The 12,113-nt window shown below is 40.8% G+C and overlaps 1 pseudogene; it reads right to left on the bottom strand.

Annotated features, from left to right (window-relative positions):
* Window positions 1-7,862: 7,862 nt before the first annotated feature.
* On the bottom strand, window positions 7,863-10,725 carry LOC122104267 (annotated as a pseudogene).
* Between the last annotated feature and the right edge of the window lie 1,388 nt (window positions 10,726-12,113).

Here is a 12,113-nt window from a genome sequence, read left to right as displayed (position 1 = left end):
TGGAAATCAATTTTACAGACTTTCCTACCCCAGGCTGGCTTCAAATCCTGAGGGCTCAGATCTGAGCCTGCTGAGCAGCTAGGATTACAATAGCTGTTGGGATTACAGGCCTGAGCCACTGGCCGCATTGGCCCACTTACTTTTAACTTTAGTGTTTGACCTAGCATTGTCCTGTTAGGTAAACTTCTCTGAATCTGTTGTTAAATTTAGCAGACCACTAGCTTCCACGCTCAAAAGCTCTCAGCTGACATCTGAAACCTGTAGGAAAGATTTCCCCTTTTTTACCCAGCTTGCTTCCCACCAATGTACTTGCTGAATGCATTGATTTATGACTTCCTTTGTTCTTTGGCTATAAAAGTCCGTGTAGCCTCTTTCGCTTTGGAGCATGTCATTCAGGGTAACTTGAAGCACTGTTCCCAGGTCACAGTTACTTGTCATTGCTCAGAATAAACTTCCTATTTCCTTCAAGCAGAATTCTTGAACAGAAGCGAACAGTTTATTTATATGTGTGTATAGATGTTTATATTAACATATGTATATACACACAGAATATTTTTTGTTTGGAGTTTAGTTGGGGGGGGTTGTGGGCTTATTGTTGTTTTGGTTTGGGGTTTTGCTCTTTATATGATTCTGTTTGTTACCAATTGGGATATGAGAAACTCTTTGAAGAACACGCTGATGGATCTATAAAGGAGGAAGAATGAGAACCAGAGGTTGGCCCAGTGGCTCAGAGGCCAAATCTTCTTCTTTTTGTATTTAACTCTTAGACATGTGGAACATGTCCCTAAAATTGCTATTAGGATCTGCATCCCTTGTTTAGATCCTTGCTGTTTACTCTGCGAATGTGGTTTGGCATGTAGAAAGCACTAGAACTGAAATTACCCTTTGGCCACTGAATTCTCACATTATAAATCAAGGGTCCCATCATTTTCAAACAGCATTTTTGCCGTTGTTTGCTTAAGTTTTTTTTTTCTTCTAGGTTGAGGATGATGCAAACCACTGAAATTCTCTGGCAGATGAAAGCAGTACCTTTATAAGAGCCCCAGGTTTATTATGAGTCCTAGGCTCAACATGTTGCTTGAGTAAATGTGAGTTTGCATTGAAAAGGAACCCATACAATCAAATCCCCTGTAGTCAATTGTTTATTTCCCTCACCTGTCCAACTTGAAGTATGGTTTTTAATTTAGTGAAAAGATATACAGGTAGAGCCTTGGAAATGCTATGGGAGCAAGCAGGGCTGACTTCATGAGTATGTACCTCAGCAGTCACATAGAGCTCTAAAAACATGAAGAGCCCCATGCTTGATTTAATATTCTGGCTGTTACCTTACAATTCTTAGTAATATTTAAACAAGAAAGTTCACATTTTCATTCTGCAATGAACCATACAGTTTTTTTTATGTATGTGTATCAGTAACAGGAACACAGATGAGTTGCTGCGAAGAAAATGGCTCTTATAAAACACCTATTTGTTGGGCACAGAGCTAAAGACCTGAAATGGAACATTACATTCTGTGCACTAGCTCAAGAAAGACAGGCATTATCATTCTCATTTTACCAAAGATGAAACAGCTTAGAAAAAAAGCTAAGTGCTCTGCTTATTTTCAGAGTTTTCTACAGGGAAGAATTCATTAATAATGTTACTGGATAGAAGAAAATCAACTCCCTCTGGCCATTTTCCTTGATGCTTCAATCATCCAAGGACTTGCAGTAGGGAAAGTAAGCACCCTTAATTAGATTAGTAGTCATCAAAGTAAATGTTATATAGTTGTCATGTATTGGTCTGCTGTGGAGTATTTTAGAGAAAGTTATTTTCTGTTCTTTTTTTTCCTACAAGTCCTTCCCCCTGCCCCGGTTTTAATTAATAAATTCTAATCTAGGATAATTGCAGGGAATAAATATCTTGAGCTTGGATCATAATTGTATATCTAAGTGCCAAATGCAAAAAACAATTGCAAGACTGGGTAAATATGACTAATTAAGTAAAATTATGATTGAAACAATAGTTACTGGGGCAAGGAGTTGCAAAGCAGGGCTACTAGAAAAAGAAGATGGGCTATACCGATGTAGTGGCACAGACCTATTGTCAGCTACATGGTTTCAAGCCCAGGAATATGAGGCAGGCATGGAAAGCATAACAAGATCATGTCTCTTTAAAAGAGAAAAAAAAGCTGAGGACATTTCAGAGCAATAGAAGTTATGACACCATGAACTTATGGACATGGAAAATAATTAACATGAGCCTTCATTTCCGTGAGGTGTGGACATAAGGTGTTAGTGACTACTTTCTCCTCCTACCCAAATTAGCCACATATGGTTGTGAGGAACAACCAACCCTAGACAGTATTCAAAGGCTTTGACATAAACAATGTGAGGGCATTTGTGAGTGTCGGTAGTTTATGTTGGTGGGTGGGTAAGTAGGTAGAGACTGAATATAGATTCAAACATAATTAAATTGAATTGACAAAGGCACAAAGGGATTGGTTGTATGAGGCCTTTAGCCTAATGCAGTAATTCTCACCCAAGGAGGACTGTCCCTGGGAAGTGGGGGTGGGGAGGTGTCTGAGCATGTCTAGAGATGGTTTGGATGCTCACATCTGCATGCATCAGCTCAGTGCTGTAAATATTTAGTGATGTTGCTGAACATTGTACTGCACACAGCAGAGCCCACAAAGAATGTGTGTGTGTGTGTGTGTGTGTGTGTGTGTGTGTGTGTACGCGTGCATGTGCACGCGCGCCCATACTGGGGCTTCAGTACAAAACCTCATGCTCTCACTCTGCTTTTTCACTCAAGACTGGTACTCTACAACTTGAGCCACACCTCCACTTCTAGCTTTTTACTGGTTAATTGGTGATAAGAGCCATTCAGATTTGTCTGCCTAGATTGACTTCCAACTGGGATGCTCAGACCTCAGCCTCCTGACTAGCTAGGATTACAGGTGTGTGCCACCCACTGTATGAGCAAAAAATTATTCAGCCCAGTGCCAGTTGGATCACAGTTGGTACCTTGCAGTTCTATACGATCTTGCTCTTTGCTACCCTCTGCAGATTAAGCTCTCCAGAGATAATTAAGAAGTAGCCTTCAGTTATGTACTTTTAATTATGAACTGGACATTTTTCTTTTGTGTGTGTCAGGGGAGGGGATGGGAGAGGGCTAGGGCTTGAACTCAGGGCTTGGGCGCTGTTTCTTAGCTTCATTTTGCTCAAGGCTAGCACTCTAGCACTTGAGGTACAGCTATACTTCCAGCTTTTTGTGGGCAGTTTATTGGAGATAAGAGCCTGATGGGCTCTCCTGACTGAGCTGGCTTCAAACCACAATCCTCAGACCTCAGACCTCAACCTCCTGAGTATTTTAGTAGGATATTTTTTTTTTCCAAAAAGAAGGATATAAAGAAGTGAAACGGTATTATTTAGCTGCTTCTCACTGTGAGAATTTACATTCTTTGGCCTACAAACAGATTTGGGGACTAGAAAAGAATTAGGAAAAAAGTTCTGCTTTTTCATAAGAGTTTGTGGGTTGCCCCCCTAGGGTGAAAGTGAATGACAGTGAGTCAGAAATAATCTAGAAGGCTATGAAGCCCAAACCAGACAACACAAAAGGTTTTGAATGATTGGATGCAAACTGTAATTATACTATCCTGGTTGTTGTACAATGTGCATGTAGTATTTATGCTTAATAACTTTCAGCCAAGGATCTCCTTTGCATAGAGCACTGGAGTTATAAGGAAAACTTTGTTTTTCTTCCTCTCTCTCTGCCTTGCCCTTTTCTCCATCCCATTATACACTACAGCTACAGTTTTAAGCTTTTTTTTTCTCTTGGTTCCACAGCTTGAATTTAGGGTTTGGACTCAATCTCTTAGATTTGGGGGGGGGGTGTTTGGTTTGGTTTTTTCTTAGTTTGTTGTAGTTGTTTTTGCTTAAGACTAGCACTCTACCATTGTGTCACAGTTCTACTTTGGCCTTTTGGTGATTAATTGGAGATAAGATTCTCACAGACTCTCCTGCCCTGGCTGGCTTTGAACTGTGATCCTGAGTAGCTAGGATTACAGGCATGAGCCACTGCACCCACCTCAAGCTTTCTTTACAAAACTTGAGTATAATTGCTATATGCCACAGGTCTGACACCATGAGAAGTTATGAGTCAATGTGTTTTTTTTTTTAAGTCAGCCTCTCTTGATTTGATATTTCTTTGAGGTTTGTCAAACTCTGTTAAAAAAGTGCATAGTATTATTAGTAATGATAGGCTTAATGTTGCTTACCAGGCTATATGCCTCATGAACCTAGCTTTGTCATTTTGGATCAAGAGAGGAAGGAACCAATATGACCAGGATACAAATCTTTGCTCCTGACTGGTAAATAAAATCAGCAAGGCTTAGTCATTGAGAGAAAGAAAACTGTTGTCATATAGAAAGTGCAAGCAGATTGACATGCAGCAGGTATGCTGTGTTAATTTGATAGGCATTCAGCTATAATGAAACATCCTTTTAAAGATAACTTTTTCCTGATTGCAGAAGTAATGTAATTATCACAGAAAATTTGGCAAATATAAAAAAAGAGCTGAGGAGAAAATGGAAAGTAGACAGTAATAATTCATACTCAAGGTGCTAAAAGATACTACACATTAAATTTTTGCACAAAGCAAAACTTTATGTTTTTAAATTTTTTTTTTTTTTTTTTTTTTTTTTTTTTTGCCAGACATGGGGTCTGAACTCTGGACCGAGGCACTGTCTCTCAGCTCTTCAGCTCAAGGCTAGCACTCTACCACTTGAGCCACAGCGCCACTTCTGGCTTTTTCTGCTTTGTAGTGCTGAGTAATCAAACCCAGGACCTCGTGCATGCACGGCAAGCACTCTACCACTGAGCCACCTTCCCAGCCCCAAACTTCATGCTTTAATTCATAGATTGTGTGTATACATGTGTGTATATACATATGTGTATACATATGTGTATATGTGTATACATGTGTGTATATATGTTGTGTGTTTTGAGACTGGGCCCATTATGTAATTTTTAACTTAATTGGCTTGAGATGAATATAAACTTTGCATAAAGGAAAAATTATATTTACCAGACTTATTTCCTAAAGTTGATTCAAAACTTTCACTTGAGTACATACTGATCTTAAAGATTCTGCTTGTCCTCTGCTTAAAGACAGATTTTTCTTCTACCCATCTTATAAGGAATTAAAAAGGAAAAATGTATCATTATAAAGTGAAAATCTTGCATAATTTCTTCTATACTTGAAGTGACCACAATGGACAGAATTTGATTTAAAAAATTTTTTTATTAGTCCTAGGGCTTGAACTCAGGGCCTGGGTGTTGTCCCTGCACTCTTTTTACTCAAGGCTAGCACTGTACTATTTTGAGCCACACCTCCACTCCCAGTTTTCTGGTGGTTAATTGGAGATAAGAGTCTTATGGACTATCTTGCCCAGGCTGGCTTTGAACTACAATCCTCAGATCTCAGCCTCCTGAGTAACTAGGATTACAGATATGAGCCCCCAACCCCTAGCTCTGAATTTGATAAATATTGTCTGGTTTTTATTTATACTAGTATAGGTGAACACAATGCAGCCATCTCTTACTTTACACGAGGTACACCACAACCTATTATTGGGCCCTAGGCTTTTTCACTTACTGTATATTGAACATTACTTTTATCAGAGCACAATAATTGACTGGCTTTTTTTCCCCAGTGCTGTAGACTGAACAGTACTTTACCTAGGCAAGGCTAATGCTCTGCCACTGAGCCACACCCTTATCCCCCACAGCCTTCTTCTGATGGCTGCATTGTTGTTCTAGTTCTAATTTTTTTCTATTACTACTAATGCTGCCATATATTCTTGATATTATATCTCTGTCCATTTTCCAAGTTTTATCCCATGCTTTTCTAGGAAAAAACTTAGTCTTCTAAAATTCTATATGAATGTTAGCTTTTTATTTTGACATTAATAAGTATATGTAAACACTGTGATACATGAGGCCTCCAAATGGTCTCTCAAGTCCTGCTTCACTATGTCTCTGCTGACATCTTCCCTTGCAAACCATACAAACTGTCACCTAATGTATATCACTTACAATTTATGTACCCCAGAGCGGGCGCTATGATCTTTTAATAATGTAATACATAATTTTTACTTTCCTGCTAAGAGCCATTGGAGGATTTTACAGTCTATGGAATAAAATTCAAACCTCTTCTTGCATGTCTCTCAAAACCCTCACAGGGCCCTCTTCCTCCTCCTTTCTTCTTCTTCCTCTTTCTCCTCTTCTTCCTTCTCCTCCTCCTCTTCCTCCTCTTTCGTCCTCTTTATGTATGCACTAGAGTTTGAACTCCAGGCCTCTTTCACTAGGCTTTTTCTGCTTATAGCTGATGCTCTACCACTTCAGCCATGCCTCCAATCTTGTATTTTGATAGTTAATTGGAGAGCAAGTGTGTGTTACAGATTTTCTGCTCTTGCTGGCTTTGAACTTTTAATTCTTAGATATCAACCTTCTGAGTAGCTAGAACCACAGGTGTGAGCCACAGGCATCTGGCCTCTTTTCTATTTGTAATAGGCATTTATCTTTCCCATATTCATCCCTTTTTTATTGCTATCACAAAATACATGGGGCAGAATGCTTTTGAATCAAAAAAAAGTTTATGTAGTTCACACATTTGGAAGCTGGAAACCTCAACACCACAGCACCAGCTTCGGTGAGTCCCCTCTCCCGTAGCTGCACCACCCTGTGGCAGGTGGCCATGGTGAGATCATGTGGAAAGAAATCAGAGAGTGGGCTAGGAAGGTGGCTCAGTGGTAGAGCGCTTGCCTTGCATGCATGAGGCCCTGGGTTCGATTCCTCAGCACCACATAAGCAAAAAGAAAAAAGCCAGAAGTGGCGCTGTGGCTCAAGTGGTAGAGAGCTAGCATTGAGCTGAAGAGCTGAGGGACAGTGCCCAGGCCCAGAGTTCAGGCCCCATGACTAGACTCCCCGCCCCCCAAAAAAAAGAAACCAAAGAGTTCATGGTAAGATGAAATGCCTTCTCTGATATGAGTGTGCACACTGCCAGACAGGAAGTCAAAGTCTTGGTGAAGCCAGGCTTTTTTAACAACTTCTCATGAGAGCTAATCAGGGTCATGTGAGAAATACTCCCTTCTTCTCCCAAGAGCATGCCCACACCGAACAAGGGCATCCTGTTATGCCCCACATCTTAAAAGTCTACACCAGGGGCCGGGAAGGTGGTTCGGTGGTAGAGTGCTTGCCTTGCACACGAGGCCCTGGGTTTGATTCCTTAGCACCACATAAGCAGAAAAAGTCAGAAGTGGCACAGTGGCTCAAGTGGTAGAACACTACCCTTAAGCTGAAGAGCTGAGGGACAGTGCCCATGCCCAGAGTCCTGGCCCCACAACTGACAAAAAAAAAAAAAAATCCACACCAGTAGCCTGGTGCTTGTGGTTCATGCCTCTAATCCTAGCTGTTCAGGAGTCTGAGATCTGAGGACCATAATTCAAAGCCAGCCTAGGGAAAGAAAGTCCATGAGACTCTTTTTTTTTTTCTTTCTGCTTATGTGGTGCTGAGGAATTGAACCCACGGCCTCATGCATGCAAGGCAAGCGTTCTACCACTGAGCCACCTTCCCAGCCCCGAGACTCTTATCTGTAATAAACAATCAATAAACTAGTAGTAGAGTGGTGGAGCACTAGCCATGAGCAAAAGAAACTCAGATACAGTACCCAGGCCCTGTTTTCAAGTCCCAGGACCCCCTCCCCCCACCCATATACACACACAAGTCTACACCACTGCACAACACCACTACCCTGGGGAAACAAATTTCAGGGCATGAGCTTAGGTGAGTAATTTCCATTTAAGCCATAACCATTCCACATTAAGCTCTATTCTGTTCTGGGCCCACGTATTCATTTGTTAGAGTCACCAAGCTGCAGAGCCAGGAGAGTCTATTCTGAACCAGAAAGTCTGAGAACCAGGAGAATGGATGGTTTCAGTTCTAATCCAATCCAAAAAGTCCAGACAATTTTCCCCAGATCAAAGTGAGGAGCACATAAGGCCTTCCTTAGCCCTTTTTGTTCTCTTCAAGTCTTCAATGGATTGGATGTCATGCACACTCGTATCAGAGAAGGCAATCTGCTTTACTTAGTCTGCTGATTCACATATTAATCTCATGAGAAACCGCTTCAAAGGCTTGCTCAGAATGTTTAACCAAATAACCTAGGTTCCCATGGCCTTCTCAAGCTGACACAGTTGACACGTGAATTAACCATTAGAGGACCACTTCCTGCCTCCAGACCGTACACTAGTTTCACGAAGTTGTTTCTCTCTCTCTCTCCCTCTCTCTCCCTCTCTCTCTCTCTCTCTCTCTCTCTCTCTCTCTCTCTCTCTCTCTCTCTCTCCCTCTCCCTCTTTCTCTCCTTTTACAAATTTTTAAATGTCAACCGTTCAGGCCAACCTTACCAAAATCCTGGTCTCTCTGAGTAACCACATTCTCGCATATATTACCGAGTTTCATTTTCAACTCTTATTCAAATATGTGATTATCTTATTTACTTATTTAAAAATCTCTCCTATTAAAATATAAATTATTTTAAGTGGGGACTTTGTGGGTTTTATACTTTACTAGAAGCCACCAAAAATATGTGTGTAGTAAAGAAACAATATTATTTCAACATCAATGCAAAAGTTGTTGCACACCTGGAAATCTGTTAGATTTTAAAAGACCTCTCTAAGCAAATCTTCCATACAGAAGAGTTTGAAACTGTGTGTATCTAAATAATGGATTTAGGAAATAAGCTTAATCCCTCCCCTACCCTTTTTGGTACAGGTACTGGGGCTTGAACTCTTGAGTCTCGTGCTCTTGCTTGGCTTTTTTTAAGGGTGATGGTTTACTGCTTGAACCATACCTTCACTTTGAGCATTTTGCTAGTTAACTAGGGATAAGAGTCCCTTGCATTTTTCTGCCTGGGCTGGCTTCATGCTGCAATCTTTAGCTCTCAGCCTCACGAGTAGCTAGGATTACAGGTATGAACCACCAGTGTCTGGCTTAATCTGCCCCTTTTTGCTGGTGGGCTAGATATAGCAACTTACTGCCAAAGAATACACAATGTAAAGGAGGGAGGAATAATAAATTTACAGTGGTGAAACTGTAGCCACTGATGGGCTTGTGAATACTACATAACTCTGATAGAAAGCACTCTGAAGGGGACAGCATCACTTCCATGCATTGTAACAAAAAATTCCTAACATTGGTCAAGTCACCAGAAACATTAGGCAAACCCAAATTGAGAGACTTCCTACAAACCAACCAATATTCATCAAGAGTCAAAAGATCATGAAAGACAAGAAAGGAAGGAGATGCAACAATTAAATCAACATAACATTGCAGATTGGATTCTGAGGAAAACAGGATGTCAATGTAAAACTCAGTCAACTTTAAAACAAAATCACACTTATACAAAAACCATCAATGTTGTGTCAATGTTCGTTTCATTGTTTTAAATGAGGAGCCATGGTAATGTAAGATGTTACAATTGGGAAATTGGTGAAGGGCTTTAAGAAAACTCTATGGCATTTTCAATTTTTCTCCTTTTTTTCTTTTTCTTTCCTTTTTTTTTTTTTTTTGAACCACTACTGGGGCTTGAATTTAGGGCCTTACTTTCTTACCTTTACCAATCATATCTGGTGCTTTACCACATGAGCCATGCCTCCAGTCCAGCTTCTTTCTGGTTAAATAGAGATAGACTCAAAAGTGATACTCAGATCTCAGCCTTCTGAGTAACTAGGGTAATAGGAATAAGCTATTGGCTTCTGGCTTTTTACTTTTCTGTAACTATGAATTTATTCCAAAATAAGTTTACATTTGGAAAAATCACAAAACCAGAATCTAAATAAACCACCTTTCAATTTTTTTTTTTTTTGGTCTGTCATGGGGCCTGAATTCTGGGTCTGGGCACTGTCCCTCAGCTCTTCGGCTCAAGGCTAGCCCTCTACCACTTAAGCCACAGTGCCACTGCTGGCCTTACTGCTTATACGGTGCTGAGGAATCGAACCCAGGGCCTCATGCATGCCAGGCAAGCACTCTACCACTGAGACACCTTCCCAACCCCATCACCTGCTTCTTTAATGCAGGCAGAAAACCCTCTGCATTTGAAATCACACGACCCTGTGGCCAGCAGGACGTTGTTGGGATGCCCGTCCAGGCTTAGGACCGTGGAGTGGATTGGCTTCTTCATGTGCTTGCTCACTCCCCAGTCATTTTCAGACTCGAAGTAACAAATGGTAATGAGTTGGGGTCTACTGCCCAAAGCACATTGGTTCTGGAAGGGTGACCACTTCACAAACGTGGCTGCATGATGAATCCTCGGGATCACCAGCGTGGACTTCCACATACCGTCTTTCTGGCTCCAGACATAGGCATGGCGGTCTGTCTCCGCAAGTGACAACGATGATGCGGTCGCTCTTTGGAGCCCAGTCAATCAATGCCTGTGATGTGCCCATCCACGATGCTCCTTCAGCTCCTGAGCCTTCACCCACTGACTCCCGTTCTTGTCGATGTGCACCTCATGATTATTGGGGCTAAGGGCGATCTGGGGCGATCTGGGTTCGGTCCCTGTTCCAGGCAGGACAGGTGATGGGCTCTAGTAAGAACTGGTGCAGCGACATGATTCTCAGTGTTTTCTAAGAACGGAAAACTGGGGTCAGGGAGGTTCTGGGGCTGGAGGGTTCTGGGAGGAGGGTTCGCGGACTCCGGCGAGCGCTGTGCAGGCAGAGGACCAAATTCTACCTTTTTATAGGACCCATCATACACATAAATAAACATTTTTGGGGTTATGTTAAAAAATTTTAACTTGTCAGCTATTTGTTCTCACTTCTGTTACCATACTTCAAAATCTTACCACTGCAGTTCATGCACATTAAAGTTTATAGCTGAAGAATTTTTTTGAACATGGTGTCACAGAACAATTACTACTGATGAAATCACCTGTTGGAAAGAGAGTTTTCTACATGAAACGATTCTCACTTGTTACAAACTTTATCTCCTTTCTTGTGCATACAGGCAGAAAGGCTATTTTAAAAAAAGTCATGGTAGGGGCTAGGAAGGTGGCTCAGTGGTAGAGTGCTTGCCTTGTACGCATGAGTCCCTGGGTTCAATTCCTCAGCACCACATAAGCAGAAAAAGCTGAAAGTGGCACTGTGGCCCAAGTGGTAGAGTGCTCACCTTGCTGTTGAAGAGCTGAGGGACAGCGCCTAGGCCCAGAGTTCAGGCCCCTGGACTAGCCAAAAAATAATAATAATAATATAAATAAATAAGTAAATAAGTCATGGTAATAATTACTTGAAGTCAGGATTGCTGTCACTTATCCAATGGAAGTGCCAGAATAAATAAGTACCAATAAATTTCACCACCACTATGTGAAATGACTCCTTCTAGAAAGTAGAAACAAGGCTAGTTTTCAGTTAAATTCTATTAGATGATGCCCTCTGCCATTCACTTGTATGATACAAATTAACCAACAATCCACAGTAGAAAATAATTTTGGTTTGGATTTACAGAGAAATAGCTGGAAATTAATATTGAAAACATTGAACAATATTTTGAGTTGGATTACTTTTTTTTCACCTTCGTGGAATCGTAAGTTAAAGTTTACACAATAGAAAGATTGAAGAAATATTCCAAAGTTAAAGGAGCTTAAGAAAATGTAAACACATACATGCAAGGTTTGATCTTGGATCTGATCCTGAGACTGAAAAAAGTCTATTTGGAGAATAATGAGTGAATGAGGAAGTATTCAGGTTAATAATAGTTTTGTACCAATGTTATTTCCTGGTTTTGATAATTATACCATGGTTGTTTAAATTTTTAACCTTAGGGGAGATTAAATAAAGAGTAGAGAACAGCATTCTGAATTACTTGTCCGAGGTTTTCTGAAACTATTTCAAAATGAAAAGATCTTTTCGATTGCCTCAAAAAATTCCTCAGGAAGTTGTTTCTTCAGAGCAAGACAAAATTTCTCAACGCTTTCAATAGAGCCAATTTTCCCTCCAGCTTGCAAACATTATTTTCTTCAGTTGAACAGCAAGCAAAGTACAGTGGTTGGCTTGTACTTTATGAGTATTTTGTACA

This window comes from Dipodomys spectabilis, unplaced genomic scaffold, assembly GCF_019054845.1.
Source record: "Dipodomys spectabilis isolate Male_0828 unplaced genomic scaffold, ASM1905484v1 ptg000024l, whole genome shotgun sequence".
Classification (NCBI taxonomy): domain Eukaryota; kingdom Metazoa; phylum Chordata; class Mammalia; order Rodentia; family Heteromyidae; genus Dipodomys; species Dipodomys spectabilis.
Note: the sequence above shows the minus strand (reverse complement) of the source record. Positions and strands in the feature narration are given on the sequence as shown.